Consider the following 14,150-nt stretch of genomic DNA (forward strand, 5'->3'; position numbering starts at 1 on the left):
TTTTCCTAATTGATTTTGGTGGTTGAATTGACCAACACAAATAATTAGACTAACTAGTTTGCTCTAGATTATAAGTTCTACAGGTGCCAAAGGTTCACAACAAACCAATAAAAAGAACAAGAAAGAGTTCAAATAAAAAGAGCAAAAGACAACCGAAGTGTGCCCTGGTCTGGCGCACCGGACTGTCCGGTGCACCAGGGAACCCGACTCCAAACTTGCCACCTTCGGGAATTCTAGAAGTCGCTCCGCTATAATTCACCGGACTGTCCGGTGCGCCAGCGGAGTAACGGCTACACAGCGTCAACGGGTCGTCTGCAACGGTACAGTAAAGCGCTACAGTGCGCGCCTGCGCGCGCAGAAGTCAGAGTAGGCGCCAGAAGGCGCACCGGACAGTGAACAGTGACTGTCTGGTGCACCACCGGACTGTCCGGTGGCCCAGAAGTCAGAAGCTCCAACGATCGAACCCTAACGGTCGGGTGACGTGGCTGGCGCACCGGACTGTCCGGTGTGCCATGCGACAGCAGCCTTCACCAACGACTATTTTGGTGGTTGGGGTTATAAATACCCCAACCACCCACCATTCATTGCATCCAAGTTTTCAGCCTTCACACCTCATACAAGAGCTATAGACTTCATTCAAGACACATACAAAGAGATCAAATCCTCTCCCAAGTCCAAAGATCATTCCAATCAATTAGTGACTAGAGAGAGAGACATTTGTGTTCATTTGAGCTCTTGCGCTTGGATTGCTTTTCTTCTTCCTTCTTTCTTGATTCCAACTCAATTGTAACCAAGGCAAGAGACACCAATTGTGTGGTGGTCCTTGTGGGGACTTAGTGTCCCGTTTGATTGAGAAGAGAAGCTCACTCGGTCTAAGTGACCGTTTGAGAGAGGGAAAGGGTTGAAAGAGACCCGGTCTTTGTGACCACCTCAACGGGGAGTAGGTTTGCAAGAACCGAACCTCGGTAAAACAAATCACCGTGTCATCCGCTCTTATTCGCTTGTGATTTGTTTTCGCCCTCTCTTTCGGACTCACATTTAATTCTAACGCTAACCCGGCTTGTAGTGTGTGCTTAAGTTTGTAAATTTTAGATTTGCCTATTCACCCCCCTCTAGGCGACTTTCAGTAGGGAGGCCCGACAGCCTGGGGGCCGGCTCTAGAGAACGGGACCCCGTTCCATAGGGTGGTCCGGAGCCCATGTAGCCGCTCAGCCAGGTCTTGTACCGTGGGCCTACATGCTCCACCACCCCGTGATGGGGACTAAGTATCTAGAGTTATAAGTCCTGCGGGTCCAACAACCTTGGGACCGAAGCTAGAGAACGAACATTAGTCTCCTGGGGTGGTCTGGAGCCCGTGCAGCCGCCCAGCCTGGTCCCGTACCGTGGGCCTGCACGCTCCATCGCCCTGCGACAAGTGTCCTAGTATCTAGAACCGCGACCCAAGGGGGTCCGGACACGCAACTTGGCCACCCGGACTAGAACCTGCAGGTCCCGAGCATGCATCAAAGGGCGACTAATGTCAGACGGAGAACCCTATGAGGTGTACTACTAATGCTTCCTAGCTAAAAGTTATGTACAGATCCAGATCCCGGTGAGTTTGCCTCCCGAGGATTGTTGACGACCTTTTCAAAAACGCTGGTATCCAACCTCAACACACCAAGCCTGCATCCCAGGCGGGGGGCCAGGTACTAAGGAGGAGTCAACAACATCGCACACAGCAGGAACGGGCGTTACACAGATAAGTGTTAAATGCTGCTTAGAAGACAATATTTATTTCCTTACAAAAACAGGGAAAGGCCTGGGGGCCGGTTCTAAAGAATGGATGCCCGTTCCATAGGGAGGTCCGGAGCCTGTGTGGCCGGTTAGCCTTGTTCCGTACCCAAAATCCTACACACTCCACCACCCCGTGGCGGGTGTCCTAGTATTTAAAACTAAAGTCATGTGCGTCCAACAACCTAGAGGTCCGGCTCTGAAGAACGTGCACTTGTCTCCTGGGGGGTCCGAAAACCATGTAGCCGCTCAGCGTGGTCCCGTACCGTGAGCCTGCATACTCCACCGCCCTGCGGCAAGTGTCTTAGTACTTGAAGCCACCATTTAGGGGGTTCAAACACACAACTAGGCTTCCCAGGCTAAAATCCTGCGTACATATGTTATTACATTATGCTTTCAAGCAAATGTCATTACATTCCCTTACAAGTGGGATCCCAGCTCCATTTCTGCAGGAATGAACTACGCTGCACCAGCAAGAGTCGCGCTGGAAGCTGGCTCCGGACAGCCCCACCAACGACGTCGACCACCTCTGCACCAGCAGCGACAATGACCTCTGCTCCGAGCGGCTCACTAGTAGCAGCGATCACCTCAGGGTGAGCGCTACTGCGAATAGGTCCTCGACCCCGTCCTCCTACGGGGGGTGACAGCGAGGCCATTAAAGCCAAAGAGCCGAAGGTCCGGTGGCAGGTGGCACTGACGGTCTCGCCAGTGGAGGCAACCACCTCTGCAGTGGGTAGCCTCACCAGCGGAGGCGACCACATCAGCCCCACCGGAGGCAGCGACCACCTCTGCACCAATGGGCAGCGGCTGCACCAGCGCGCACGAAGAGGTCTTCGCTCCCGTCCTCACTACGGGAGTGAGGACAAGACCATCCAAGAACGTCGCTGCCGCCCCCACGGCGTACGACGTCTTGTACGACCTCCCGGTGCGACCGGTGGTGCGGGAGAAGCCATGGATGTGGCCAACCCGCGCATGGCGCGACCGTCGCCCATGCGGTGGATGGGTAGCCACGCTCCGCCCTAGCGGCAGGGGGCAGCACCGGAGGCGGCACCAGAGCCACCCAGGCCGGGGAGCCAGACATGCGGCAGCTGACGGCGCCGCAGACGGCCGGCCCCGCATACCTGGGGTTCATCCCCTTTGCAAAGCCGGCGAACGCCCTTCTCCCCCGAATGCTGGAGGAAGAAGCAGACCGCCAGCCCGCGCGGAAGGGGAAGCTCCCACTCGGCTCGCCCTCCTCCCTAGCGCGGATGATGAACATCCTTGAAGCTAAGGGCAGGGGGAGGTCGCAGCCCGACTCGCTTCTCTCCACCACAAGGCTGGTAGTCATCCTTATGGATGACCACCAGCCAGAGGTTGCAACCGGGCTGCGTGATGAAAATCCTTGAAGCCGAATGATGGTGGAAGGATACCAACTCCCAGGGGGTTGCACCCCTCCAGCAGTAGCAAGAAGAAGATAAGACCGGCGACACCACCACGAGCGCGCGCTCTCTGACGGTGAAGTCGCCGGAAGGGATGACCTTGATGCGAATCCCACCAGGGAACACCGGCGCACCCCATCTGGAGGCTCGAAAGGCGAAAGGGCGCGATGGTCGCAAGAGGAGCGAGGCATTTTGAAAGTCGCCTAGAGGGGGGGGGTGAATAGGGCAAAACTGAAATTTACAAAGTTAATCACAACTACAAGCCGGGTTAGCGTTAGAAATATAATTGAGTCTGCGAGAGAGGGTGCAAAACAAATCGCAAGCGAATAAGGAGTGTGACATGCGGATTTGTTTTACCGAGGTTCGGTTCTCGCAAACCTACTCCCCGTTGAGGTGGTCACAAAGACCGGGTCTCTTTCAACCCTTTCCCTCTCTCAAACAGTCCCTCGGATCGAGTGAGCTTCTTCTTCTCAATCAAACGGGAACAAAACTTCCCCGCAAGGGCCACCACACAATTGGTGCCTCTTGCCTTGATTACAATTGAGTTGATCGCAAGAAAGAATCAAAGAAGAAAGCAATCCAAGCGCAAGAGCTCGAAAGAACACAAGCAAATCTCTCTCACTAATCACTAAGGCGTTGTGTGGAGTTTGGAGAGGATTTGATCACTTGGGTGTGTCTAGAATTGAATGCTAAAGCTCTTGTAAGTAGTTGAAGTAGGAAAACTTGGATGACTTGAATGTGGGGTGGTTGGGGTATTTATAACCCCAACCACCAAACTAGCCGTTTGGTGGAGGCTGTCTGTCGCATGGTGCACCGGACAGTCCGGTGCACACCAGACAGTGTCCGGTGCGCCAGCCACGTCACCAGGCCGTTGGGTTCCGACCGTTGGAGCTCTGACTGTTGGGCCCGCCTGGATGTCCGGTGGCACACCGGACATGTACTATAGAGTGTCCGGTGCGCCACATCGCGCGTGCCTGACTTCTGCGCGCTCTGGCGCGCATTAATTGCTTCTGCAGGTGACCGTTGGCGCGAGGTAGCCGTTGCTCCGCTGGCTCACCGGACAGTCCGGTGTACACCAGACATGTCCAGTGAATTATAGCGGAGACGCTGAGTTGTGGGGCACCGGACACTGTCCGGTGTAACACCGGACAGTCCGGTGAATTATAGCGGAGCGCCTCTGGATTTTCCCGAAGGTGAGGAGTTCAGCGTGAGGTCCCCTAGTGCACCGGACACTGTCCGGTGCGCCAAACTAGGGCACACTTCGGTTATCCCTTGCTCTCTTTGTTGAACCCAATTCTTGGTCTTTTTATTGGCTAAGTGTGAACCTTTGGCACCTGTATAACTTATACGCTAGAGCAAACTAGTTAGTCCAATTATTTGTGTTGGGCAATTCAACCACCAAAATCAATTAGGAAAATAGGTGTAAGCCTAATTCCCTTTCACATTTCTACTGCCTAGGAGATCGACCCCTATTTAAAGGCAGACCCCCCCCACTCGCGCCCCTGAAACGTCACGGGTGAAGTCTTCCCCGGCGTGCACCAAGGATGCCACCTTATGACACGGGGGCCAAGCCCATATATCATACAAACTAACCCGAGAGAAGAGCGTGCAACTGCCCTACGGTTACGTGCCCCCTCTTCTTCGCCATATCCAGCGGTCAAAGAGGCGAACCGCCGCGCAAGAAGCGTACAACCGTCCCACGGCTGTGCGTCCCCTCAGCTCCGCCGCAACTGGCGGACCAACTCAGGGGCCCAGGCCCACATGTCATGAAACCGGCGCGTCGGTTACCGCGTGCGAAGAAACCGCACCGCCGCTTGCGCCAATGCCACGTCTTCTCGGGGCTGTCACGGGAGTCTGAAAAGGTAAATTTTTCAGAACCAGTGCAGCGACTCGAGGCAGCCCCACGCATGGGCCAACAGTGCCATTAAGTACGATGGTCATGGGCCAGTCAGCCGTGGGAATAGGCACCGCAGTTGGCATGACCATAGGCGGGCCGACAGTAATTGCAGCAAAAGGCACGCGAGAGCAGCGGTCCAACCGCCAATCAGACTCTGGTCCCACCTACAGGCTCACATCTTCCCCTGAGGTGGGACCGGGGGCCACTATCGGTACCCTAAATCAGGGGTACCCTCTCCTACAGCATGAAGACGCCACACCCATGCGACGTCTCCTAGCCACACGGGGGACGACGCCAAGTGGCAAGGAAAGACAACACATCCCAGTTAGTCCGGTCCCCCACAGAAGGACACCGGACCCCTATACATATAAGTCCGGAGCCTCCGGGTAAATCTGAACCCTAGCAGGGTCCCAGAATGAGGAGGACCCTGGTATGAGCAGGGGTCCGGTGCTGACACGTGTCTGGGCCTTGCCCTCCACTTCCCGCTCAGGCGGAGACCCGCTGCTTGTGGCCCATGACATAAGCAACGGGCCAAACCTGACGTGAAGTCATGCAGCCCCTGCATTTATTGAAGAGAGGACACGTCGCCTGCCACTACGCTGACGGGCGACGTGCCCTCTCAGCATTTATTGCGTGTCGTCCCATCCGCTGGCAGGCGGTGTCAAGATCATCCAGCTGACGGCGCGCCTGCTGGGTCAGCTGGCAAACAGTGCACCCGCACCAGACAGTGCACTATGTTATTCCTTCTACAAGAAGCTTCCCCAGCACGCCGAAGATACACAGATCTCGGACGACAGGACGCAAGGGGATTGCCCCGACAACAAATATTTAGTCCCGAGTGTTATATTCTTTATGTCCCTGGGCCCACATGTCGGGGCCCAGTCCCGATGTACATGCCCCCCTTCGGCTATAAAAGGGGAGGCATGCGACGTTACAGACACACGCAATCTTAGACTCGCTAGCTCATACAAGCTCTCAAGCAATACAACTCACAGTGGAGTAGGGTATTACGCTCCGGCGGCCCGAACCACTCTAAACCCTTGTGTGTTCTTGAGTTCTTCCCCTTCACTCCAACGATCAAGCAAAATGCCTAAGCCCCTCCTCATCTTAGGATTTAGGGCGGGTGCACTCTGCCACCCGGCCGGAGATTTCCTCTCCGACAGCCTTGTTGGGGACTTGTTCTCAAATGCTAAAAGTTAAGAACAAGGCAACATAAAAAGTATTAAATGTTAAGGTCCTTCGTCCTTCAGTACGTTATATCCCTTCAGATATAATGAATTCCGGACGAAGGTTATAAAGGAAGAGACCTTCATAAGCTTGATAAATGATAAAGAAGAATGCATATATGAAATATAAGTAATAATACATATATTATCATCAACTTGTTTTTTATTTATATTACCATATCCATAATAACAAATTATAAATGTACCTTCGGATTGACGGAAAGTAAAGGTACAGGCGTGATGCGAAAAGCGAATGCCAAGTCAGCGTGAACAGTACGGGAGTACTGTTCATCTATTTATAGGCGCGGGACGCAGCCCGTGTAGAATTACATTAATACCCTTTACATTTATCAATAACTATATAATAATTCTTCGAGGTCTAATTTGGCTTTTCATCTTTAAGTCGGTTCCTCTTTTCTGCCGTCATGTCGAAGCTTTCCTGCGCATAACTTCGTGATTATTTTAACCTTCGTCATGATCGCCTTCCGTCCCACTCAAGCTTCGTCTTGACCAGACATTTGTATACCTGTAACCTGATTCCGAAGATACCTGTTCACATACTTCACTTGGAAAACATTGTCAAATCATATTTTTGAGGACCTTCGGAGGCCGAAGGCCCCCAACAGTAGCCCCTCGCAATATTAATTTGCTGGAATGATAAATTCATATTGCGACATGGACGAAGGCTTTAAGCCGAAGGTCCGAAAAAACACCTTCCCTTTGCTAGAATAGCAACAGTCATTGACAACCGGGACCCTCCAGTTTTCAACGCACTAGGCGTATAAATAAGAGCTCACCATGAGTTTATTTGGCACGCTTTCTTGCCATCTGCTCTTGCTCACTCAACTTTTAGCCTGTGCGCGACAACACTTGTTTGACTTTTTAAATTTTTAAGCTTCGGCTTGGAGAGCACTTTCTCAGCGTTTGCGAAGATGTCTGAGGATAAGAAAGATGTTGGCGATTCGAAGCTAAGCCTTTCTGAGGAGATGCATTTGGGCTTTCTTCAATCAATGTCAAAGACCAATACAGAGAAGATTACTAGGGAGATTTTGGAGGGTTTATCTGAAGATACTGGTGACAGTGACAGTTATGATGTGGATAGTGGTGGTGAAGACTCCGAAGATCGACCTTGGCGACCAAGCCATGCGGTTTTTGGTAAATCGAGCATTAAAGAAAACCATCTTGTCAATATGAGGGGCAGATATTTTCGGGACTTGACTATTGTGAGGGCTGACGAAGGAGAGAAAACTTGTCCTACTCCCGAAGAAAATGAGGTCGTGATATTCCGAAGCTTCTTAAAAGCTGGACTGCGATTTCCCTTGAGCAGGTTTGTCGTGGAAATACTGAAGATACTTGAAATCTACCTTCATCAACTTACTCCCGAAGCAATTATGAGGATGGGCATTTTTGTGTGGGCCGTGAGGAGCCAAGGTTTAGAACCAAATGCAAAAAGTTTCTGCAACATACATGAGTTGTTGTATGAGACAAAACCCTGGGGTAAAGAGCAGTATCACAACAATTTTGGCTGCTACAGCTTCGGCGCCCGGTCTGGGTCAAGCTGCCCTGTGCCAACCTTTCGAAAGAGGTGGCCCGGCGATTGGATGTCAGAATGGTTTTATGTGAAGAATGACTTGAAAACACAAGAAGATATTAAAGATATCATTATGCGCCTTATCTGGCAACGCTTCGGCCTCCGGAGGCCGAAGGTGGAAATGAATGAAGCAGCCGAAGAATGCCAGAGAGCCTTCGACGCGGTTTGCTCTTTTATTGGGACAAGGGATTTGGTCCAAGAGCATATTGCCTTCAGAATATGGCCACTTGTAGAAAAGTGGGAAATGTCGAAGGAGACCGTCAAGGAACCTGACGAAGGTGGACTAGTCAGGCTAAAATACACATTCAAATACGGAGATAAGTTCGTCAAGCCAGATGACGACTGGCTAAAAAGCATTGAGGCCATAAGTGATGAATTGCTTGGAGTATATTCAAAGGTCGAAGATACTGCATTATCAGCGGCCTTCGGAGGCCGAAAGAAGAAGAGACTCAACCGGGTATTCGATGCAATTGGGTTTGTCTACACCGACTACCGCTATCTAGCGCGGGGTCAAAAAAGAAAGAATACATCTTCTGCGAAGGAAACTGCCTCAGCCGCTCCTAGCGAGCCGGCGCCGAAGAGGAAAAGGGTAAAGGTTCTCACACACCGACCACGTTATATTGAATCGGCCACAATGCCTGAGTTTGTCGGTGAGACCTCTTCGGCCACCGAAGGTAAAAGGCCAACTCCGCTGCCGAATGTCGAAGGGCTGGCTGAAGCGCCAGCGGCGGAAAAGATAGAAGAACCGAGGGCTGAAGAAATAAAGACATCAGAAATTTTAAGTCCTTCAGCAACAATTGAGTCAACAAAAAGCCAAAAGGGTCCAACAGCGACCCCTAAAAGAAAAAGGATGGTTAATGTGCTAGATGTTTTGGAGACAATTAAATCTTCAAGCACGACTCCAAAGAAAATTGTTGAAACTTCCGAAGTGCACACTGAAGCCTTTGTTGCCGAAGCTTCAAAGCAACAATCTGAAACTGAAGCTAGGCCTTCAGAGCCCGCCAAGGTGAAATCCTTGGAAGCCGAAGAAACAAAAATAGCAGAACAAATTTTGGCTGAAGAAACTGGCACTGCTGCCCCCGAAGCATCTTCCGAAGTACTTGATTATATTGTACGACATGCTTCGGGGAAGAGATTATCTGAAGAAGAGATTTTTGAAGCTAATCATTATGCCCGAGAACTGAAGTATCCGAAGGGGGCCTTAGTATTCAATGGCACAGACGAAGATGACTTCTTATACTGCCTCCCAGACAAAAAAGAATTATCTGTCTGCCAGGAGATGGCTAGAAGTATGGGGTTTCCGAAGCTTCAAGCTGGCCTCTGCGCTATGACGAAGGACGATCTTGCGGATAGCCTTGCATATAATAGTCTGAAGGTATGAAAATTGCATATTTGGAAATTTATAAATTTTGGATTATTATTTTATTCTTATACTAATTCTTTTCATATAGGGTTTAATACTTAGCAATGCTTTGAGAGCGCAAAAGAATGCCGAAGACGAGAGCTATAATATTGCTTTCAACAACCTACGAACAGAGGTTATTAAGCTGAGGAACGAAGCTTTGGAAAAAGATAAAATTCTGCATACATTGGTGGATAAAATAAAAGAAGACGAAGCTACTTCTAAAGCTCAAGCTGAGGCTCAAAAGCGCGAAATTGAGGATCTTCGGAAACAGCTAGCCAGAGCTAAAGAAGAACGCATACTTGAAGAGACGAAACGAGAACTTAGTGATCAGTGGGCAAATCATTTAGAAAGAAACGTTGAAGAGCTTCGTGCATCCAAGAAAAGGTGCTATGACAAATCTATAGAATGTGCTAAGAAAATAAAATCCAGCTTTGCCAGCGTTGGCGCATTCTCAAGTGAAGAAAACTTCACAAGGGATAACCCCGAAGGCCCGATTGAATGGATCAGTCATGAAGCCGAAGCTTTTGAGGAAATCTTGAATAGCCGCGGAGACATATGTGCCTTTTCAGGTGCTAGGGGGATTGCTACTATTTTGGAGAGGAAAGGCTGTGAGCATGTGAAATCTTTGGCACAATCTAAAACTACCTTATCCTCCGAAGATATAAAAGACCCCTCGGCCGAAGCAAGCCTGGTTGGTGGCAAATTTTTCACCGACATCTGGGACAATGGTGGCCGAGAAATGGCCCAAGAAATTATTCAAAAAAGCGAAAAAGGCATTCATGATGCTAGAAAAGTAGCAGAGGCCGCTGAGAAAAGCGCAGAGCCCGAAGGGCACATAGGTATTAATTAGTAGTTTTTGACTCTTCGTTGTAATCTTTTGATCTCGAACTTGTTTACGGTTTGTAATAGTTATATATCTGTATCTTCTCTTCCCTCAGAACCTGCTGAGCTATCTCCGGGCCCCCACATGAAGGGGGATGACGAAATTAGACAAATGGTCGAAGCCATCATGGATAAAGTTGTTGATCAGCTACTAAACGAAGCTGCAGAAGTAGTCCTAAGGGAAGATTAGTTGCTGATGTAAAAACATTTAGAATGTAATGTTTGTTGAGAATCATGTATAATATTGTGCAACTTTGGATGTAATATATTAGCGGTTTATAGTACTATTTTTTACGATGCTTGAAACATCATATACATACCATTTTTGAGCCTTCGGCGAAAAAACACCTTCCCTTCTTTTCATGCTTCGTAAATAATATCTGTGTTCTCATAAAATCAGTAACCAATCCTTGTAAAATCAATAATCAGTAGATCTTTCCATTTCAGAGTTTGTCGAAGGTATAACTCTTCAATGGCTATTTTTTGTGCCGTGTCACCATTTCTTCAAAACAATCTTCGAATATCAATATGGAGACCCCCTTTTGCGTTGTTGATGCACTATGATGTATGATGTTATGCTATGTAAATGATGTAATGATGTGATGTTATGCAAAATGATATTTGCCGAAGGTTGACATTTATTTTTCACTGTAAGCCTCCCTTAGGAACTTCTTCGCCTTTTACTTCAGCGGAATCAGCGTTTATTTTTCGTTGTAAGCCTCCCTTAGGAGCTTCTTCGCCTTTTACTTTCAGCGGAATCAGCGTTTATTTTTCGCTGTAAGCCTCCCTTAGGAGCTTCTTCGCCTTTTACTTTCAGCGGAATCAACGCTTATTTTTCGCTGTAAGCTCTGCATTCCCTTTGGAACGACTTTTGAGCAGAAAACTTACACTGCGCTCCCTTAGGAATGACTTTTTGCTGGTTCAAAGAAATTGCACTGTGTTCCTTAGAACAAATTTTTGATAATTCGAAGGTCCTCTGTGCCATCATAAATTCTCATGCTTCGGCAATTCAAGCCTATGGAGAAGATATATTTTCATTATGGTAAGAAGAAACTATTACAAGAGATTGAAAAACGATAAAAAGCACTTAAACTTCCCATAATTGTTCCTTATTAAAAAGAAAGTAATACTAAATGTGAAAATGCAAAAAACTGCTGTCGAGGTAGGATATTTGTCAGTAAATGTGCTTCGACTCTGGCACAGTGCTATTGACTGTGCGAGCTTCGGACTCCTCTCTGAAGTCCCGCTGAAGGTGAGTGTGCTGACTCCCTTCTGGTTGCTGACCTCGTTGTGTTGGTGGTGGCGGTGGGGGCTGTTGCCAAGATGCTTGGGGTTGACTTGCCGAAGCAACAGAAGCTGCAGGGTGATTGCCTACATATTCTAGAATGTAAGGCGAATGGTACGAAGCAGTATGCATGACTTGCTTCGGCTGACTCTGTTGTGCTGCAGCTTCTGCTATCTCCTTTTGCTTCTGGATGGTAACATGGTACATCCTGGTGGTGTGGCCCTTGTCTTCACCACAGAATAGGCAGTAGTTTTTTCTTGGCTGATCCCCAAATCTTCCCCCGAAGCCCCTGGCTCCTCTGCCCCTTGGTGCTGGCGGCCGGAAAGAGCTTTGCTGTTGCCCCGAAGCTTGCGAGGAGTATTGTGGTCTTTGCTGTTGACTCCCTCTATCATCATTTTGAGTAGAGTTGTGAATTGACCTGACGTGCCTCGGATGGAACCTTCCTCCGAAGCCCCTGGTCATTTCAGAGAACCTGAATGCTTCCTCCCTTCTTTGGCGAAAGTCATTGTCAGCTCGAATATACTCGTCCATCTTTTGGAGCAACTTCTCCAAAGTTTGAGGAGGCTTCCTGGCAAAGTATTGCGCTGAAGGTCCCGACCGAAGTCCCTTAATCATGGCCTCAATGACAATTTCATTGGGCACTGTTGGTGCCTGTGCCCTCAGACGCAGAAACCTTCGGACATACGCCTGAAGGTATTCTTCGTGGTCCTGGGTGCACTGGAATAAAGCTTGAGAAGTGACCGGCTTCGTCTGAAACCCTTTGAAGCTGGTTATCAACATGTCCTTAAGCTTTTGCCATGAGGTGATTGTTCCTGGCCGAAGAGAGGAGTACCAGGTTTGTGCAACACTCTTGATGGCCATGACGAAAGACTTTGCCATGACCGCAGTATTGCCACCATACGAAGATATGGTTGCTTCATAGCTCATCAAGAACTGCTTCGGGTCTGAATGACCGTCATACATGGGGAGCTGGGGTGGCTTGTAAGACTAGGGCCATGGTGTAGCCTGTAGTTCTGTTGATAGAGGAGAAGCATCATCAAAAGCAAAATTTCCATGATGGAAATCTTCATACCAGTCGTCCTCATTGTAGATGCCCTCCTGATGAAGCTCTCTGCGCGGAGGCCTTCGGTTCTGGTCATCTTGAGCAAGATGATGAACTTCTTCCGAAGCTTCATCTATCTGCCTTTGTAGGTCAGCTAGACGAGCCATCTTTTCCTTCTTTCGTTGAACCTGTTGATGGAGCATCTCCAAGTTTTGGATTTCCTGATCCAAGTCATCCTCCGGAGGCGTTGGACTGGTGGCCTTCCTCTTCTGGCTTTGGGCTTCCTAAGAGAAAGGACATCCTGATTGGGATCCAGCGGCTGTAGAGTGGCAGCCCCTGTGGCTGAAGCTTTCTTCGGCGGCATGACGAAGGTGATGCTTGCCGAAGGTATTCAAAAACTCAAAAAATGGACGTGAGTTCACCGGAGGTGGGCGCCAATGTTGGGGACTTGTTCTCAAATGCTAAAAGTTAAGAACAAGGCAACATAAAAAGTATTAAATGTTAAGATTCTTCGTCCTTCAGTACGTTATATCCCTTCAGATATAATGAATTCCGGACGAAGGTTATAAAGAAAGAGACCTTCATAAGCTTGATAAATGATAAAGAATAATGCATATATGAAATATAAGTAATAATACAAATATTATCATCAACTTGTTTTTATTTATATTACCATATCCATAATAACAAATTATAAATGTACCTTCGGATTGACGGAAAGTAAAGGTACAGACGTGATGCGAAAAGAGAATGCCAAGTCAGCGTGAACAGTACGGGAGTACTGTTCATCTATTTATAGGCGCGGGACGCAACCCATGTAGAATTACATTAATACCCTTTACATTTATCAATAACTCTATAATAATTCTTCGAGGTCTAATTTGACTTTTCATCTTTAAGTCGGTTCCTCTTTTCTGCCGTCATGCCGAAGCTTTCCTGCGCATAACTTCGTGATTATTTTAACCTTCGTCATGATCGCCTTCCATCCCACTCAAGCTTCGTCTTGACCAGACATTTGTATACCCGTAACCTGATTCCGAAGATACCTGTTCACATACTTCACTTGGAAAACATTGTCAAATCATATTTTTGAGGACCTTTGGAGGCCGAAGGCCCCCAACAAGCCTCATCTCATCAAAATTGATCCTACATGACAGTGTAGTCAGCTACTAGATAGTGACAAAGGATAGAGATAGGAGTATCTGTACTAGATAGTGCAGCAAATACTTGTAAACAGCAAATTAGTGGCTGGCTAGGCTAACTGAGTAGGCTTAATATTCACTTTTGTTATCATCATTGGCATAAAGGACACCACACCGATGGATTGCTGGTACACCTGCAACATCCAAGCTAAAGATGTTATTAGTAACTGAATCGGTCTTAAGTTTCAAAGAAAGTGTAGTGGTACGCAGAACTCTATCAATCTATCATCTCTTATCAGCTTCTTAGCAAGCTATAAATTTGTGGATGCTATGATTTATGCTACAGCTGGATATTCAATCTCTAGCATTGCCAACTATTAACTGGTCGGTTGACGAGAAGCGCACTGAGATTTGGATACCAGGAAACGAAGTGTGCTCTCGCTGAAAGTACGAATACCAACCGCGGAAATATAAGATTTATGATGCAAAAAA

The sequence above is a fragment of the Zea mays genome, chromosome 1, assembly GCF_902167145.1.
Source record: "Zea mays cultivar B73 chromosome 1, Zm-B73-REFERENCE-NAM-5.0, whole genome shotgun sequence".
NCBI lineage: Eukaryota > Viridiplantae > Streptophyta > Magnoliopsida > Poales > Poaceae > Zea > Zea mays.